The sequence below is a fragment of the Carassius gibelio genome, chromosome A22 (assembly GCF_023724105.1).
Source record: "Carassius gibelio isolate Cgi1373 ecotype wild population from Czech Republic chromosome A22, carGib1.2-hapl.c, whole genome shotgun sequence".
Lineage (NCBI taxonomy): Eukaryota > Metazoa > Chordata > Actinopteri > Cypriniformes > Cyprinidae > Carassius > Carassius gibelio.
In genome coordinates this window covers 21,137,345-21,156,246 of record NC_068392.1, presented here as the reverse complement: position 1 = coordinate 21,156,246, position 18,902 = coordinate 21,137,345, and positions in this window count along the sequence as shown.

Sequence of the window (18,902 nt, the reverse complement as noted above, 5' to 3'; positions counted from 1 at the left end):
TTTTGTTTTATATTTGTTATTTTCACACTCACAGCACAATAAAATCTACAGTGATTTATTTACTTTACAATTTAAATAATATATTTTTTACAATACAGCAATGAGAATTTGTAGGAATTTCTTTTTTTTTCTTCTGTTTTTATGAAAATAATGTCAAACGAAATGGTATTGGTCCTAAAATGCTTCATTAGCTATGTTTTTATCAGCCTGTTTTTATGCACATTTTGAAGTATCGCATCAGAAACGAGTTACGGAAATGACAAAAAAACAAACAAAAAAAGACAATCCCTTAATTCACAAAATGCTTTAAAGATCGCTTGAGGTGGTTTTTGACTTGCAAAAACGAGTTAATGTGGGAAATGGGAGATGGAAACACAATTGCTGGATAAATTCAGATGTTGTGAACATTAAACCCTCATGACTAATCATCTGACTACACAGATGGTGTTTTATTTTCTGTTGGTTATTGGTTAGGTTGGAAATGCATCTAATTTCACAGTTGTTTTTAGTGAACTTTGAAAACATTCACTTCAGGTTTGGATGGAAACCCAGCTATTGTCACCATCCAAAATATAATTTCTACATAAACACTATTTGTAATAGGACTATATGTAATATCAAATTTCTAATTAATTTTGTTTTTGGAGAGAAATATAACCAGGACAGGTTTTCGTGAGATGAAAATGTAACACCGATTCTTTATTACCATCCAGAGGTAATTATCAGATGTTTGACTGGTGTTTGATATGGCTGGCAGTGATGACACTCATATTGCGGTAAATAAACTCAGAGCAGTTGTGGGTTTGATATATAACAGTCGCGTTTGGAAGCCTGTGACGCTGAGAGAGCAACATTTCGCTTGATCCAACTCACTCAGTAAACTAAACGCATCTGCTGTAGCAACTGGAGGTTTATTAAACAAAATCCTGCTCAACTGTTGCAGAAGTCCAGATGTTCTGTGTCAAGCAGAGGTAACGTCTCTCAGTGAAACAGTCCTAGCTTTTATTCAGTAGCATTACATTTTAAAACACCATTAACAGAGTTACTTTCGGTTCCGGCCTGCGGGAAATGCTTACCAAAGAAGTTATTAAACTTTACCCCTTTTCGTGGGCCAATGCTGAAGGAAGGAATGTCAGGACAATGTTTCTAGCTTGGCATGGGTGAGTGGGAAAACAATGGCTATTGGGACACCGTGGCAAAAAGCGTTCCGTAATGGAATCCCAGGCCCGCTGCTATCTATGCTGCAGACATAACACGTGTGTTTGTGGAGACGGAGGCCAGTCAGGATTTTCTCGCGAGGAGACGCTGGACTCTGATGGCACGGGAGGCTCTGCACTAGCGGCTGGAGGGACTTCCTGTCCAGCTTGAAGTATAAAGGCATGAAGATCCAGTCGTGTGATGCTGTTTGGCCAGACCACATCTGGCTGGCTCTTTCTTCTTCGCCGATAGCTGCCATCAAAAGACAAAAGTGTCTTTGTAGCCATGAAGGTTTTTTTTTTTTATCGCTTCAGGGACTTGCGTGATTCGCTGATATAAACTGTATAAAAGCAATTAAAGTTGAAGGAAATGCCATGTGGGGAGCTCTGAACAACAGTGTCTTTGTAGAAACGAGCAGAAATAAATAGAGGTACAGGGACAATATAACTATATAAGAGACTAGAATATGGCTAGATACTAGCAAAATAAACATTATTAGCAGTGCTCTATTATTATTGCTCATACTTAAGGTTTGGTATTTTGATATAAGCTGAATTTGGGGGTTAAATCAGGTAGAGAAAGCTATTTAAGGTAACAAAATACAGGTTGGCACTTTTTACGTGCTATGCTCTGTGTTATTTACTCAGTGAGTCAAAAAGATGGTAGTCCATTGAAGCAGTCAGTGGTTTTGTGGTGTTTTTCAGACAGAGGCCAGCGTTATGAAGTGCTCAGTAAGCTCATTGACATCTACAGTGCATTTTACACATGGCAGCAGCTGATGGGAGTCTTCTGGGATCACACACATATCCAATACAGAAAAAAAAACATTTGTCATTCATGCTCCTCACAACTAGACTGTGTTATTCAGCCTTTGTTTGAAACCTCATCTTTACTGAATGTTTTAAAAGATTGTACACATCATCTCCTGTGCATTTCTGCATACTCTGAACTGAAGGCCTTAAAAACTGTTCGATAAACATCATAATTTGAATGCTAGACTGACATGAATATTCACATTCGATAATATTAGATTATATTTATGTTGTTGTGTCGTCACGTGACTCACTGACACAACGCGCCGAGGAGCAGCGAACAGAGTGAGCAAAGCTGATAGCATTGAAGTCCAGAAGGGGGGCTCAGGGAATGTAATTGCACAGGTATATTTGTTCTTTGTTTGTTCTTCAGTAATAATTGTGTGCACTTTGTTCTGGTTTTAAAAGCAAATAAAATAAAGGAAGAGATTTTTGTTATTCTTTCTTTCTTTATTTATTATAAAAAGGCTGTGAAGAATTAATTCTACAGTGCCCAATAACTAATAATTGTGTCGACTTCAATACATTAATAAAAAAAAATATTGCCTAAATAATTGATCATTCATTCACCTCAGAAATAATGACATAGACCTACTGCTCTCCCCTACACAAAAGTATAAATATATATTTTTAAGTAAAAAGTATTGTATTGGTATCGGTATCGGTACCGGCAATACTGACCCTATATGTATTTGGTATCGGATTGATTACCAAATTTTGCAGTATCGCCCACCACTAATGAAAGTCCGAAATTTGCGTACTTTGTATTGAGAAACGCAGGTAGACCTACATCTACAGACTATTAACCTAAACTTCACAGTACTTTTGCCCACGGTGGAAATGCAGAAAGCAACAGTTCTGGTGGGGAAAAGTTCCTGCAAAAACAAATTCCTGATACAATTGTTCTTGGTAATTTTGGTGGAAACGCAGCAACATTTACCAATGATTGACAAATTTACACGAAGAAAATCCAGAAACCCTCTCATTCCACATAATTAGGAATTTTGTGAGGAAAAGATCAACGGGTTCAAGTTGGTCACGTTGAGTCACCACACTGACCAACAATTTGATTAGTTTGGAAGTGAAATATGTTTGAGTTGTGCTTTCTGCTTCACTAAACTAATGATAGTAAACAATGGACCCCAAAATTTAACTTATTTTAACTTGAGCATTACATTTTTAGAACGCCATGTGACGCAAAATGTCAAACGCATTCGTCAAGAGGGTTTATGCAAAAAAACAATGGAAAAGTAGTATAATGGTGTGGAAAAAAACACATTCTGTGTGAATGGTCCCTTAGGGTGCAGTCGCTGCACCGAGCCCTAACTTACGCCATGATTCCTTCGCTTTAAACATCTGAAAACATAGAATCCCTTCAAGATGGCTCATTCTCTCCATGGACGATCATATCAAGCAGATAAGAGTGTATTTCTGCACTCTGGGATTTGATTACATTAATGTACACCTGGCAGTAGAGCAAAGAAACTAAGCTCTTCTGCACCCATCAGTCGATCAGTCGTCCAGATGCGTTTTAGTTTGCACACGATGCCAGATAGAGGATGAAAGTGTTTTGACAGAGACTGCTTTGTGTACCGCGCCGCTCCTCTGAGCTCCATGCCAAAGTGTTTTATGATGTTTAAATAAAGAAACAAGTTTGTAGCTCTTCAGTGGCTGTTGCACACTGTGTTGCTGACCGTCAACAGACATCCCCTTCTGGGAAGACATCTGTAACCCTTTAGCAGGGGAGGATGGGAGGTTTCGATGCACACGGCCCTCATATCTCTGTCAGTTTACTGATAGTGACCTTAAAATATTGCCCCCCAAAAAACTGTTTTTTCGATGCTTCATTGTCAGAACAGCAGCTTATCATTGTGGCAGGGAGTTTGCATGGGAAAATTGCAGTTTTCTTCTACTTAAAAACCGGTTTTAGTTTACTTTCTTCAAATAGAGTGGAATAATTCATTTTTTTCATTGTAATTCTTGTGGTGTGGATATGATGTCTGAGTTTTCCATGTGTTCGGTTTGTCTCTGAGAGGTATTTTCCATGTGTTTTCTTTCCCTGGTCTCCGCACCCCCTCTCCAATAAGCAGATGGCTCTGTCTACAGGATATGGAGCTGCTCATTTCCTTTGGTTCATGAGAATAATGGCAGGAGGGACGCTCTGGGCAAAGTAAAAACAATAAACACACATTACACACTTCAAAGAGCAGTTCAAAAGAAAAACTATGAAAATAAGAATTACGTACCTCCAGAAAAGCTAGTTTACAGTTTTGACACCTGCTGTCTTCCCATAGAAAATCCCCTCAGATGTAGGTCTGTGCTTTTCCCTATCCAGGATCCACTCAAAACTTAAATTATATTTAAAAAACTAAATTAAATTATATTATATATTATTATTGGCACAACAACAGAATATATTCTGGAATAGGCTTTAATGATAAATACTCGTAGATCATAGGAACACAACCAAACCTCTTTTTCATTTACAGACATAAACTAATGGAGAACTCGGGGTTTTAATGCATGGGTAAACTATTGGGACTAGATCATTAGTTAACACTAGGTGAATAGAATGACTAATGAAAATAATCAGAAGGAACCAATAATAAATTAGGTCAAATGATAAGTATGACGAATATATATATATATATATATATATATATATATATATGACAATTTGACAATATTACAATGTAAAGAAAAATAAATAAATCAGTCAATCAGAACAGTAGCACATATGTGTCAAACATGGCATATCAGGTTTAATGTTAGCGATGCCAATCAAACACCATTGATTCTCACAAAAAAAGCAACACAGTATTGAAACACAGTCTGAATATGCAGAAATGGGAATGTGATTTTATAGCTGCGGCCTTAATTATCTAACAAAGTTTTGTGACTTTAGGGTTGATGCTAAGGTTGGTGGTCAAAAGAGTCCATGATATTCATGATATATCAGTCAGTTTAAAGAAGTTTTCACCTGTTTTGTTTGATTGCCCATCAGGCAAACTTATGCTCACTATCATTACCACCAAGGTTGCTTGTGTTTTGGTGATCAGGTCTTTTTATAGCCACAAAATCACTGTTTTATTTTTCAGAAAGCATCTGCATGAGCTGACTGCATTAGAGAATGGGTTCTGTGTGTTGTATTTCACCAGCCACTGCGTATCTGTGAGTGGGCGGAGCTTATTCAGGCACAGCCCCCTTCTAGACTTGTTGACAGACTGTATTATAGACTCCTCCCTCTCACTGGGTTTTTGTGTCTCTCAGTTATGTGGCTATATTGTTTTCGCCGCTCCTCTAGCAGGGGCGTCTCATTCAGCAGCGAGGGGGGAGTGTGTGTGGTCACATTTGATTTGGACTGGATCTGGGGCGGCAGCAGCATGGGCCTGCCCCTGATTCACAGCAGCGTCACCCTGTCCCGTGTGATGCATTACTGGATTCAGAGGGGGCTTCACTGAAGGACAACTTAAGCGTGATGCTTATTGTCTCTCTCTGCTGAAGGGTCTGGCATGCGTCTGATCTTTGAAACGCAGTAGACACCCATGCATTCCACTCACCACGTCACCAGCGAGAAGGTGGGTGACAAGAGGAAAAGAGAAAAGAGTCAAATTTGCTCCAAGTGGCTCCTCCAAAGAATACACATTCCAGGAGAGCAATGCCTTTATGCCGCTGCCGAGGAATCTGTATCGTCTAAAGAGCAGAGAGAGAGTTCCCAGGGGTTATTTTCTTTGAGTTTAATCGAATTTGACAGACCATTTAACATACAGCCGTCAAAGTTTCTACATGTGGTCTTGAGTCAGGTGCCATCAGTTTTAAGTTAAAGCTATTTGGCACACCTGCTAACGGAGAGTGAATTGAGAGAATTTACTAACTTTAAATATGATGGCATACCAGCTATGAAAGAATTAAAACTATACTTATATATATATATATATATTTATCCTCATGACAATGTAAACTTAGCATTTTTTTCTATGCAAATTTGTGACAAGGTGCCTTGAGAAAGCCTTATTTGTATTGAATGTGCAATTGTAGTGTACTTTAAATCTCAAAATTGTATATATGTATATAAATCTGAACTTGCAAATAAAATAATATTAATAAAATAAAGAGCCACTTAAGTGACATGACTGTTAACATGCTTAAGTACACTTTTGATTTGAAAGGGCCCTTACAGTTGCCAAGAATATAACTTTGTGTTTTTTTTTTTTTTTGTTATTAAAAAGTAAATAGACAAGCCCAGGCCTGGTGACAAAAAGTAACGCAAAAGTAATGTAACGCATTACTTTCACACAAAAAGAAACTGAGTTATGCAATTAGTTACTTTTTTGTGGATAATATTGTAGTGCATTAAGTCATGTAAAGTCACCTTTATTTGTATAGTATTTGTATATACAATACTGGCGGTGTCAAAGCAGCTTTACAGTGTCAAACAGGAAAATAGTTTGTCAATAATGCAGGAAGACAACAACAATGAGTCATTTTTTTCCAGGTGAAGTCAGTTCATTGATGATTCATTACTTTTAAAAGTAACTTTCCCCAACACTGGATTAAAAGTTTAACTTTAAAGTACATTTTAAATCATTATGTTTTCATAACAGTTTCAATACATGACATACAAGTCACCAATGGAATTAAATTAAATTAGATTTTGCAAAAATGCTTATCAGTACTTAAACCATATTTCAAAGAAAATAGAATTCTGAAAAAAAAGATGTAGTAAAGTGCTACTTATGTCGGAAAAAAAACACTCTTTAAGTTAAATTATTTTAGTATAATTGTAAACTATTATAAATTATCATGTACTTGTAAATAACATGCAATTAAGTGTCTGAATATATTACATTCAGTTCACAATTAAGTATAGACATTTAAAGTATATTATTTCCATAACTACTCTTTTTTTTTAAGTATGTTAAAGTGTACTTCATTTTGCTAGTAATATTTTCGTATTGGTCATTTAATATTCCACATGTGTGCTGCCACAACAGATGTTTTCATTAGCTGCTTTGAATTTCACACACACAAACACAAACACGCACACATCAGCAAGGACTGGACCATCATTCTTACATTTCACATGATTGTAGTGTGAAAAAGTGCGTACTAATCACTTTAATCGTTACTTTCAGTTTTACAACTTAACGTAATGGCATAAACTCTAAAACATCGTAAAAATTGTGATAAAATAGAATTTTTGTAAAATGATCAAATGATATTCGGTGCTAGTCAACACGTCACAGATGCTGTATGTTGAGTGTGTCTTGTATTGGTTTAATTTGAGCTCTGGGTGTCATGTGCTGCTGGGACACCCTTCACATGAGCAGTCTGTAATCTGTCTCTCACTCTCACTGTGAGCGTGGTTAGGCAGGTGTTGAGAGTAGAACAGGTAACGCTGCATAACTGTGCACTGGAGGTTTCTGAGCGTCGTGGGCTGGCCGATGCAGGAACAGATTAGCCCTACAGGTACAGAGACACCTGAGCCAAACCCAGCCAGGATCCTCCCCATGATCCTCAGTGTCGGTTTGTCTCTAGTATCGATGTCTGCTGTGGTTTAGTGTCTTATTGCAGTTTTGGCTCTGACAGCCTCATCACTCATTACTGCTCATTTGATTGGAATTGACTCCTTAACTAACTTTCTGCAGGATTTTTGATTTTGATTCAAGTCAGTTCAGAATGATTCATGAATCTGTTTGACAAATTCATTAAAAAGAACTGCACAAATTAAGCAACCCTTTTGCAGACTTGTAGCTTGTAGCACTACAATTTTGGTTTTGCATGAAGTCAGCTAATAATGCTATAAAAACTGTATTGACTATTTATTTTAAATATATTATTTTACCCCACACAAACTCTCAACACATTTGGAGGTTTTCATACAGTTTTATGCCAATACCACCATTCAAGTTTATGATCTAAGATTTTGTCAGATTTAGAGTTTTCTTTTAAGAAATTAATAATTTTATTCATCAAGGATGCACTGAGATAATGTTCCAAACGTTTCTATTTCACACTACACACTGTACATGCTGAACTTTCTATTCATCAAAGAATCTTACAAAAAAAATGTCTTGGTTTCCACAGAAATATGAAGCTGCAGAACTGTTTTTCACACATTAATAATCAATAAGCAAAAGAGACTTCTTAAAAAATTATGATAATACAATAAAAAATGAAATGCCTTACTGACCAAAACATTTATTTTTAAGATTTAGTTTTTTTCTTTTCATTTTGATCAGGGAGTTAAAATGAGTTGCTAAAAGTGTTTCACATTAAATAAGATCATGTTTTTGTGAATGAAAGTAACGAGAATCTTTGTCAAATGTCTAATATAATTAGATTTTGATCATCATCAAAATGATTTGTTAATAACCATGTAAATAAAAAAAAACAAAAAAAAACAAGAAGACCAGCTTAAAGAGAAATGAAAAAGGTGATTGTGGAGTTTGTGGAGCCGAGTGCATTAGTTGAGTGATCCAGAGCACCGAATGGAAAGGAAAGTGGTGGTGTGTGTGAGAGCCAGAGTTCATTCCCTTGTCTCCTGTAGGATTATTCACAATGAGCGCTTTGTCCCGCAGACATGAGGCTAATATGTGTCCAGTCTTTATATTTGTACTTACTCTGAGACAAGAGAAAGACGCTTGTGTGCCGTCACGAGCTGACAGGGGTTTGTGTCAAAGGCTGGTTTGTTTTTTTCTGGTCTTTACTGTCGGCTGGCATATGGACACACTCATCAGATGCTGATGAGTCCCGTTCAGGGGGATTTCAAATCATCTGCTGTCTTTGTGGGGGAAGTGAAATGTGGATTTTTATGCAGCAAAATAATGCTAAGCGCTGTTTAAAGAGCAGTTAAAGAGCCGAGCGTGGCGGTTGACTTCACCTTCAGTGCTCTAGTTCTCCCAGTTTCTCCCAGCTCTGGGTCATAAACACACGTCAGACATTGTGCTCTTTATCTTGGAGGGGAAAGGACGCATGGGGCAGCGGCGCTGGGTCAGACTGGTTTCTGGCAGATGTATTGAGCACGCTAGCTGAGGAACTGCCTGGGTTTAACCGTTCCAGCTGCTGGGAATATTTTGATAGCTGGCGCTTTGCATTCCAGTACGCTCAGTGCTATTGCATTTTCATTGATATACTGTTATAGCTTTTGATGATGTTTTATATTTTTATATTTTCTGTCTACACTTTAGTTCAAGTTTTGGTAACTTTGCGTTTTTGTCGTTTTTATGATTCGTTTTTGTTTATTTAGTTTGAGCTATTTTAGTACTTCTAAATAAACTAGACTACAATAAGAAATGTTGTCAAAGCAACTAGTGATGAATGTTTTTATGGAATTAGATTTAGTTTTAGTGAATGATAATAACCCTGAATCTGCTGTATGGATCCAGTATGAACAGGATTTCCCAAATAATTAAGTGTGAGTGTGTGTCAGTGTTCATTCTACAATTCAAACAAAACCATCATTCTTGTTTCTCACTTTACAATCTCAATTCCAAGTCCTAGTTTCTACATCCAGAGTCTTGGTTACATTCAGAACTGAGTGTAGCGTTCATGAACATGGCAATCCCATAATGCATTGCAAATTAAAATGGTAAAGATGCTTTAATTGGGATTAGAATGATTTGGCCACTTACGGCCAGTCTCAATAAATGTAGGACTTTAGTCAGTTTAGTCAATTTAAATCACCATGGACTCACATGCTCTTATGTTAGTGGCCAGGTACACCACTTACTAATTTCATGATAAAGGTTATTGTTAAGATAGAGGAAGGCATTATAAAAACAAAAAAGTTCACATTGATTTTCAATATATTTAAATAATTGACTGCCTGTGTTTGGGGTTTTCCACAAAGTATTTTTATTTGTGGTACCACTGAAAATGAAAATGTTTTGTGATTTAAAAAAATATTTAATACTTTATTAATTATTTCTAAATATAAGAATACTTTCTTATTGAGAAATAATTATATATTTTTTTAAAATTTATAAATTATCTACTTATTTTATAAAAACCTAAAAACTGGTGTTTTAAATCATATGGTGTTTGTTTTTTATTTTCATTCATCTGAAAGTGAATCACATCATGTGATCTAGAGCACAGTTATACAGTGACAAAACTGAACTGAACTGAACTAATATTTCACCATATCATCATTAGCAATGTGTAACTAAATGTTTGGACCAGTCCAGTGATGAGACTCAAACACATCAGAAAAAGACTGAAGTGAGTGAAGTTAACTATTAACAGAGTGAGTGCTGCAGGTCTGGGGGTTGATATGTTAATGTGTGATGAGGGTACGGGTGACGGCTGACGGGTGACGGGGTGTTGTCAGGGTGACACTGGGCCAGAATTTAACACAGCATTCCAGCACCCCACACACACTCGAGGGAACTCATCAATGCAATGATCTGTAGGGGTTTGTGAAAGCTGCTGGAGTTTCTACAGACATTCACTGTGCTTAAAGGGGAATCTCTCAAATAATGTTGTCCAAAAACAAGACTCAAGCTTATTCGAGGATCATTAAGATAAGATTTTTTAAAAGAAAATTCAAATTTTCACATTTCAAAATTTCATTTAAAATTTTCTACATTTTGTAAGAAATATATATTCAGAAAGGACAGATTACAGTGATTAGAAATCACAGCAAAGACATTTATAATGTTGATTTTTATTTCAAATAAATGCTGTTCTTTGAAACTTTCTGTTCATCAAAGAATCCTGAAAACCAATCAATTAATCAATCATGGTTTCCACAATAACATGAAACAGCACGACTGTTTTCAACATTGATAATCAGAAATGTTTCTTAAGCATCAAATCAGCATATTAGAAGGATTTCTGAAGGATCACAGTACACTGAAGAATGGAGAAGTTAGGGATGAAAATTTTACAAAAATACTGTATTCGGATATTTGGGCTCATAAAAAAGGAATAATCACATATCCATTCATTTAAATTATGTGTAATGTTTTATTTTATTTCATTATATAATCAAGTTGTACACAACAACATTACGTTACATCTCAAGATTGAATTTTAGTTGGAGACGTGTGTATTTTGAACTGAAGACAGACGCTCACAGTCTCACAGAGGTTCAGAGCCATGCTGCATGATCACTGTGATGGCTGATGATATTCATGAGTTCCTTCATCAGAGGTTCAGTAGCTCTTTGCTTTAAGACATCGCATCAGTGCATTCTTTTCTGCAGCACAATTTGCTTCTTGTTAGTCTGCAGTCGGGCAGACACACTCTGGAGTTATTTAACATACTGGACCTCCGAACAGAACTGCTGCATTATAAAGTCCTAATGAGATCCTCCTAAATCATGCAGCGTCTCAACACCAGCACCAACACAAGTTTGGATCTGAAGATCTAGACAAACTTTTCTGTCAAACGATCAAAATACTGAATGTACCAGTTATTTAACTCCTTTAAACAGGCATTTAACTCTACTAGTAGAGCAATGATACAAACCTCTTAATTGTGCTAAGGGTCAAGCACCTCCCAAACTTCCCATAAGGCTTTGCTTTGTCTCTGACGGGAAAGGCAGTAGTCATGAGTCATTGGCTTACTGTCATAATCTCTGTATTGTGTGACAGTATGTAGTGTGACAGTGTGACCGCCTGTCTGTCCACAGATAATCTGTTTAGAAAATATTAATATGGGATACATTGGATATACATGGGATACATTTTTTGGAGATATAAAAGTTGTATATATATGATATAATAGTATATAATAAAGTATTGCACTAACTACAGTTCAAAAGTTTGGGTTGTCCTCACAAGTCCTCACAAAAACTGCATTCATTTGATCAAAAGAGTAAAAATAGTAATATTGTGAAATATTTTTTTAGATATGAATACATGTTAAAATGTAATTTATTGTTGTGATCAAAGCTGTATTTTCAGCATCTTTACTCCAGTCTTAAGTCAGTATCACATGATCTTCAGAAATCATTCTGAGAGGCTGACTTCCTGCTCAAGAAACATTTCTGATTATTATCAATTTTGAAAACCATTTGTGTGGAAACCATGAAATCCTTTTGTTTCATGGCACCGATGAGTAAAAATGTCAAAACAAAACTTTTGTTACTTTTATAAATGTCTTCACTCTTTTTTTAATCAATATCATGCATCCTTGTTGAATAATGTATATATATACATAGACTTTTGAATGATGTTTATATACTGTTGTTTTCTCTATATGAAGCTCCTCGATCGTTTGGCTCTGGTTCTGGAGCAGTGTGGCTCGTAGACACTTGTGTGAGTGAACTGGACCAGGTCTAAAGTTAGCTCACCCAATAGCAGCTGCAGGGCCGTTCACTCCCACACTCACAGCCAGTTGTCTGAACCAGTAACACGACAAGCCGCCTGAAGTCCTTCACAACAGCTGAGGAAGATCTGATGCAGGACTGCTTCAGTTTTCCACTTGCTGCTAAGTATTTTTGGATTCTGTTCCCACACCAACACAGCAGTTTATTTAGCTGCTTAGGACCGTCCCTTGCCTTTTGATACAATGGCTCATGTTAGTGCTTTAGACTTTGTGATGGTCAAGTCATATTTTTGAGAAACGGACTGTTTCAAATATTTGACTGTGAGTTTTAGTTTTAGGGTAGTGACTAACTAAATCTAGCAAAGCTATTAACATAAAGTTGTGATTTCTTAAGCATTACAGAATGGCATTGCGAAAACAATGAACGGATGACCACATCGTCCCAAACTAAACTCACACCCCTGATGGGCTGTTAGGGATGCTCAAACCACACGGTCACATTGTTTACAACCTTTGGGGAATCAAATGTTGTGTAATAAATGGTTTGACTGCACCGTTTGAATTTGCCGCTTGTTCGCAACTGCTGTGTTCACAGGAGCTTTGTGTTCAAATATTTCAACTCAAATTAATATTTTGTGTCTAATTATTTACTCCGCTTCGCGTTGGGGTCCTGATCATCCTGTCGGGGTTTATTCTGCGAGAACAACCGGATGGATGTACTTTATCCCTTACTTAACTTTCTCTTATTAGCTTGTAGTGTAGCAACTACTTTTACAAGCCTTTATAGCAATTGATAAACTTTGCATTACTGACAATGTTACTGAACTGAATTAAAACAACATATAAACTAAACTGAATTAAATGATGACACTGTCTTATGCAGAAATGCTTTACAACAGAAACTGAATGTGTTTCATATTTATTTTGAACTTTTGAATTTATTAATTGATGAATGTTACATTAACACTTATTGATTAACTATCTATAAATCGTTATGTAAATAAATGTGCCGAGTAGCTTTACTGTAGTTGAACTACTTGTAGCTTCACAGACCACTTGAGAGAAGCAGGCTGTCCTCACTGATGACCAGGCCTGAAAACACAAGCTACGACTTGCCCCCGTTTCCACAGATGTCAGGGCTCAGTGGCAGTGATCTGGATGACTATAATTAGTAGCACATTCCATTTCCTGCGCACCCCTCCCTCACATTTTCACATTTAATTGAATACTTCTGATTCCACAATATCCAGCTGGTGTCCTTCAACAGTCCACACCATCTAAATCTGACCTCTGGCGATCCGTCTTTCGGACAGGCCCTTCGTCACCAGTTTCTTTTCTCTGCTGAGGAGTCGCCTTTGTCCTGGATGTACAGGAATTCCCCAGTAACCCAAGCTTAGAGTAATTGGGAAAGTGGATCCTTTCTTTGTTCCTGCTTTCAATTAGCACAGCTGGGTGGAGAGAGGCTTCGAGCCATGCTGGGCTGCTGTCACCCTGTGGATGGGGCGGTTTTGAATGGGAGGATGTCACTGACTCAGCCCAAACATGACCACAGTTACTGTCCACCCTGTTTTATCATGAGCATTTGAATGAAATGACCTCTGAGATACTGAAAAAGAAGATCTCCACCCACTAAGCTTTTTGAATCCGGGTTGCATAAAAAGTTAAACAATGCATCAAACATTTATTTATTTATGAATTTCATTAGAACTGTAAAGGATGATTTTATTCAAGTCAAAATCAAAAGAAAAAAAATCATTCAAAAAAATACAAATAAAAACACTGAAATGAAAAATGAAATCATTAATGTAATTTGGGAAAACATTAATGGAGGCTGAAGTAAACTGTCTGTACTTTCGGAAATGTAATGGCTAAATAAAAAGTACATTTAAATCATCATGATATTCATGATATAATTTTTTATCTGCAGTAAAATAAATAAATTACTATATATTATTAAGATATATTAATTACTGATCACATTATTATTATATATTTCAATAACATATAAGTGCAATGTCAAATAATGCACTATTAAATCAATAATATATAGGGTGGGCTCAGTAAGATTGTTTTAAAATTAATTTATACATAGGCATTTTTAATTCACCAAAATCGACAGTATAAAGAAAAATGCTCTTCATTTCTAAACTTTTTATCCTGAAATAAAATTTGTACATATATATAGCACTCATCTATGAGGTGGGTACAAATCTTATATACAGTATATCTAGAACAGATTATTAGGTAAGTGAGTGTGTTGCTTGTGTGTGTGTGTGTGTGTGCCCTTGCTTTTGTGTCATATCAGGACACAACTCTGTATAATGACATGAGTATGACACAGGTATTACAAGGAGAGGGTGACATTTCAAAACACTTATAAATCATACAGAATGAGTTTTTTGGGAAAGTAAAAATTGCACAGGGGAGGGTTAGGGTTAGGTGTAGGGTTGGTGTAGGGCCATATAATATACAGTTTGTACAGTATAAAAACCATTACGCCTATGGGAGGAACACACTTTTCACAAAAACAAACGTAAGTGTGTGTGTGTGTGTGTGTGTGTGTTTGTGTGAGAGTGTTTACCAACTCTGTCTGGAGTGTGTTGAGGTCACTATGGCTACAGACAGACTCACATTCCTGGAGATTTCTTTCTGGACACTCAACACACTTGTGGGTGAAAGGTGCCTTCAGATGCGTCTGCTGTACCACTGCCTGCTCTATAATTAGAAGATCAGATATTATGGATCTGGGTAGCATTCAATACTTTTTCGAAAAGGACATTTTTAGGACATATCAAACTTTTTATATTATTTTTATTAATAGGCTTTAGTTACACTGCAACCACAATTTGCTACATTTTAGCCAGTTGAAGGTGGTATTGGAGAAGGGACATTCTCGTTTTAGCATCTAATTGGACAAAATATGTTGTTTAACCCAATAAAAGACCCTGCAATACTGTAATTCAAACAGTATTGTTTGTAGAGCAAACGCAGCCGATACTGAAGCTGCTGAGCGGCGTTTGGATGAATATGTAAATAAATGCTGTGCGCTTTCCTCTCAATAGTCTCCTTTATTTATATAGCACTTTTAACAATATAGATTTTGTCAAAGCAAGTTACAGTATTAAATAGGAAAATAGTGTGTCAATAATGCAAAATGACAATAGTAAACACTTAATTTTCAGTTAAAGGCAGTTCATCATTGAATTCAGTGATGTCATCTCTGTTCAGTTAAATAGTGTCTGTGCATTAATTTGCAATCAAGTCAATGATATCGCTGTAGATGATGTGACCCCAACTAAGCAAGCCAGAGGCGACAGCGGCAAGGAACCGAAACTCCATCGGTGACAGAATGGAGAAAAAAACCTTGGGAGAAACCAGGCTCAGTTGGGGGGTCAGTTCTCCTCTGACCAGACGAAACCAGTAGTTCAATTCCAGGCTGCAGCAAAGTCAGATTGTGCAGAAGAATCATCTGTTTCCTGTGGTCTTGTCCTGGTGCTCCTCTGAGACCAGGGAAAATCTGAGACAAAAAATCTAAATTATGTCATTAATAACTCACCCTCATGTTGTACCAAACCCGTAAGGCCTCCTTTTATCTCTGGAACACAGTTTAAGATATTTTAGATTTAGTCCGAGAGCTCTCAGTCCCTCCATTGAAGCTGTGTGTACGGTATACTGTCCATGTCCAGAAAGGTAAGAAAAACATCATCAAAGTAGTCCATGTGACATCACAGGGTCAGTTAAAATTTGTTTTAGCATCGAAAATACGTTTTGGTCCAAAAATAGCAAAAACTACGAGTTAATTTAGCATTGTCTCCTCTTTCGTGTCTGTTGTGAGAGAGTTCATAACAAAGCAGTTTGTGATATCCAGTTCGTGAACGAATCATTCGATGTAACCGGATCTTTTTGAAACAGTTCACCAAATCAAACTGAATTGTTTTAAACGGTTCGCGTCTCCAATACGCATTAATCCAGAAATGACTTAAGCTGTTAACTTTTTTAATGTGTCTGACACTCCCTCTGAGTTCAAACAAACCAATATCCCGGAGTAATTCATGTACTCAAACAGACTGAACTGCTGTGAAGAGAGAACTGAAGAAGAACACCGAGCCGAGCCAACTACAATTGCACCCCTATTGCAACCCTAATGTTTTGTACTCTTTTATTTGCACTCTGATTTGCGTTTCGTGAAGCTCAGTTGGTAGATTATTGTGTTATACCTTGATATGTAATCAAGCTATGATGGGTTCAATCCCAGAGAACCGACATGCACGTAAAATGTATATGCTCAATAAATCATAATTTAGCATGATTTCAGTGAGGGTTAGGTTTAGGTTTGGGGTTAGGTGTGTTCATTCGAACGAATAAGCCACCTAGTAAAATATGTACAAATTACTGTGAGATTGGTGTAAAAAGTACACACATTGCATTTAAATAAACATGCGTTTTGATTGTTAATGACGTTTTGTTAATGACGTTTATTTGAACAAATCTTGTTCAAATACTGAGGCACTATAATAACGAAATAAACACATTACAACAAAAAGTGACAGAGGTGAGAAAGCATCTGATTACAGCAATGTGGATGTAACAGAAGCTCTGCAGTTCGGTACTACAATAAAGTCCAGTCATGTCACATTTATTTATATAGTACTTAATGCAATAGAGCGCCTTTAATCAAGTAACTTTACAGTATTAATTATGCAAAACCAAAGTCAGTGTCTTGATTGTCTTGATTTTCATATAAAGCAGCTCTCCGGTGTTGAGCTAGCTAATGATAATTGTAATGTAATTCAGTTACTTTTTCATACAGCTAATTAAATGGTGAAAGAGAGAGTTTTGTGCCAAATAGATTCATTTGTATAAATTAATTGTATAATAATTGTAATTACATATGATTTTCAAAAGCTGAAATGATTACCTTTTATTTGTTAGAATATGTACAACTCAGTATTTTAACTAATTACAAAAGCTGAATAATCAACAATTAGTTGATTCATTGTTCTAACTAATCAATTCTCAAAATAATTGTTTGTTGCAGCCCTATTGCTTACATGAATTTGCCCCATGACAAGTGCTGGAGTGTGTGTGTTATTTTCCACAGCTAGCACGCTAACAGGAAGAGCGGGAAGCTCAGCTCAGAGGTGTTGTGTCCATCTGGCTACTCTTAATGTGTGTCAGTGTTGTTTCAGCCTGTGTGTCACCACTAATCCACCACCAAGCCATTGTTTATTTGAGATGTGTGTGTGTGTGTTTTCTCTGCAAGCAGCATGTGGATTGTACCCAAACATTGCCATGTGACACCCGGGTGTCAGCCCCTGTGCCTCATAATCTCTGCTTTATTTTTCCAAACCAGTGCAGAAACGAATTTCTGAAAAACTATAATCCCCATATTTTAGACCTAGATATTTTACTTTTAAAAGTAAAAAATGGGGACTCGTCTGGGTTGTATATTTAGAAATTTCTGAGTCTGAGATAACATATAAGCCTGGGGTTCTCTACTTTAGCCCTTGAATTTCCATTTTTCTGAGTTTAGCTCCAATCTTGATCAAACTTACTTCACAGTAAAATGGTCAAAAGAAAAAAAGCAACTGTTTATGTCGAATAGTACCTTTAAACATTATGATGTTGCAATAATAATGAATATGACCCTTTAAGCAGACAAAAATGTGCTATGCCTGTGCCACTATGCCACTAGTCCTGTAAAATGAGAGAAAGCTAAATTGTGCCATTGGCTAATTTTAGGTAAATTGTTGTTTGCTTTAACATTACGCTGCTAAACTATGATCCACTACACATATTGGGAATTAAGGGGCCCAACCCACAGGTGTGGGACAGCTGCCCCACCCAGAACCCCAAGGGCCCGTTCCTTCTCTTTCCTGTCAGACCTTCGGAAATCTAAACCACTCAGACTGCTAGCATCCTAACTCTGTTAATTAACCCCACACAGCTGGAGTCTCTTAATAACACTCTTTAATCTTTAGAAACCAATGGTCAGGTTTACAGCGTAAACCAAAAAAATAAATAAAACTAAACAGTATTTACATGTTATGTTTAAGTGTTTTATTTTAAGATCTTATAAAGAAATACAGAGTTCTTGGAAATTTAACCAGTAAAAAAAATTTAAACAGTTTAATAAAGAGAAAAATAGTTTCTCAAAACAAGCAGCAGCAGGTCTGCTGTCGGGGCAGCACGTGGAGACATGGCTTCCTGTTCTGCCACTGTGCAGGCCTGAGATCAGCAGGAAATAGATCATCTTCCCAGCGGAGCGTGAACAGTTTGAGTGAGTCACTCTCTGATTGAGGCTTTTGTGTATTTTGTGACACATTTGGTCACTAACAGCCAGCTGATTTTGTGTTCAGACCAGTTTGTGTACCAACACGTAGGCAGAGTTTAGCAGCATATATTTTAGTTTTAAACTTAAAAACCCCTGTAAAGAATACAATCAACCAATCTGATGTTTTTATGGGTCTGGATCATCTTTTAACCCAGATTTTGATATTGATTCATTTTGAGTGTTGACTCTACACAGTTTACGTACTATTTAAAGCAGTTAAGCTCATCAAAAATGATTCGGTTCGGTCATACAAATTTGCTGTATTAAGCAATAGAAAATTCAAC